Consider the following 2,500-nt stretch of genomic DNA (forward strand, 5'->3'; position numbering starts at 1 on the left):
AACAACATCAAAACGAAAACCAACAAAGACAACGGCCATCACCACCAACACCACCACCTCCACAAACAACCATTCAACCATCACCTCCACCACCAACAAAAAGAGTTTAAAGAAAAGGAACTGCAACTGAACAACCTAAACAAAAAGCAAAGAAAAGCAAAAAAAAAAGTAACTATAGTAACAGTATTCTTACCACCTCCCATCCCCCCTCACCACCACCACCACCACCACCACCACCACTAGCTTCCTGACCACCACCGCTGCCGCTGCTGCCGCCTCTTGCAGCTACGCTACCACCTTCACAAACAAACGACACAAACACACGCAACCACACAACCACACAACCACACAATCACACACACACACACACACACACACACACACACACACAAACACACAAGACCACACACACACACACATACAGACACACACACACACACACAAACACACACACACAAACACAAACACACAAGACCACACACACACACACAATCACACACACAAAACCACACGCACGCACAAACACACACACACATACACAATCACACATACACACACATACACACTCACCAACCACGCGCGCGAACACCATTCCCCACCAACGTCATCGTTCTTCTACCAATTCCTCGAATAGTCCAAATTTGGTAAGATGATAGCGTGATGTGGTTTAGCTTTGTAGACATTGCTCCGACCATCAGACAGAAACGTCCTCATTTTCGTGTCAATAGCGTACACCAATATCGAGAGACGTACTCCTACTTGTATCTTTTGGACCAGACATTAGTCTAATATCCATTAATAATACTCACAAGTAATGGTCGTGTTTATAGAGTCGGTGAAGTGTTGGGCGAAACGTGTTGCGATATCTTTCATCTTTAATCTTCAGCTCGTTTCAGCCATTAGACTGCGGCCATGCTGGGGCAACGCCTTGAATGACTTGACGACACTCTTTACTCTTTTACTCATTTACTTGTTTCAGTCAGCTGTCAGGTGAATTATAGATGTTTCATTAGAGCATCTATTTTTCAACATGCACGGAAATAGTAGCTTCTATCTCCCTCTCTTTTTATATACTAGCAGGCGTAACCGGCGTTGCCCGGGTTTATTTGTTAAGTAAGCCTGCTTGGTCATTCGACCATTCACGGATGCACCTCTGAACTGAATGAAAGAAATCGTAATGGCACTTGTTCCCTGCGCTGTTTGATTTATTTAGCGCAATAGTGGACACCATTGTCATTGTTTTCCATTGGGACAGTAAGTCGGTCTGTAAAAAACTGGCAATAATTGAGTTTATTTTCCTTACCACAAAACTGCTGACATCTGCTGTTTAGCAGATGGAAAAGTTGAGCCTAAAGATATGACATAAAGAGAAATAATATGTTTACCTGCTGTTTCGCTGGGTTCCACATACAACATTATCCGAACAAATAAATTGACGTGTGGCCTGTGCAAAAAAGATGAAAAGTGTAGTATGTTGCCTACCTCACAATTGAGCATACTGTGAAGATTACGCTTATGAAATAAATAAAGTGACAAGGGTATGGTTACCTGATGTTTTCCTGTTTGCCGCATAGAGCAACATCCATTGTTGTCTTTCCCCTTTAGTCTCCGTAGCGCACGCAGCAGCAGTTGCTGCAGCATCTCTTGTAAGTCGATCTGCGCGTTGTGCTCCATTCTCTGCAGCTTGTGCAACAGCAGTTGATGATGCATCTCTTGTAAGTCAAACTGCGCGTTTTGCTGCAGTCTCTGAAGATCGTATATCAGCTGTGGAGGAAGCATTTCTTGTTCAGCGTGCTGAACGTTGCTCGTTTCTCTGGGCGGGTCGTTGTGCAGCAATGCGTGCAAACCGATCACAACGCTGCTCTTCACTTCCCCTTCTTCGCGCTGAAACCATCCTAAGTACATTGAGAGAATTCCTCCAGGCAGCGTCCTCGGCAGATTCATTTGCACGCATACGTTTTCTTTTCTTTGCAGCATATGTTTGCAGACCTATATTGAGTCTTTTGCGTCGAGGCATGGTGAAAAATTATCAGCTTACGCAATAGAAATAGTCCAAAGGAAAAAGCAGTGAATGTGTAGCACCCAAAAAATAGTAAAATGTAGTTGGCAAAAACGTTAATCAAACAGACCGAATTAAGGATTTTTAATTTTGGGTAAGAGTTTTGAAGTGGCTTGTTTAAGTTGGAACAATTATATGAAAAAGAGAGCTCACGTGAAAACAGGCAAATCGTAACTCGCTAATGAATACTGCTGGCAGTACTGTGCAAGCAGTCGATAAGAGCTCGCCACAGCTGACAAAGTAAAGTTTTGATTTTTTTCCAGTTGAGTGCGTCTCACATTTTTACTCTGGCTCAAGCCAAATCCTAGGCGAATTGAGAGTAGTCTATTTATGTTAGGCGCGCGGAATTTGTAGGAAAAATTATAAGAAAAAGCGTCCTAAGAACTGGGATTTGAACTCAGAACTCGAAGAACCGGGACAAATACTGCAAGGTATTTCGTA

Source organism: Octopus bimaculoides, chromosome 5, assembly GCF_046866305.1.
Source record: "Octopus bimaculoides isolate indiv1 chromosome 5, ASM4686630v1, whole genome shotgun sequence".
Taxonomy (NCBI): Eukaryota; Metazoa; Mollusca; class Cephalopoda; order Octopoda; family Octopodidae; genus Octopus; species Octopus bimaculoides.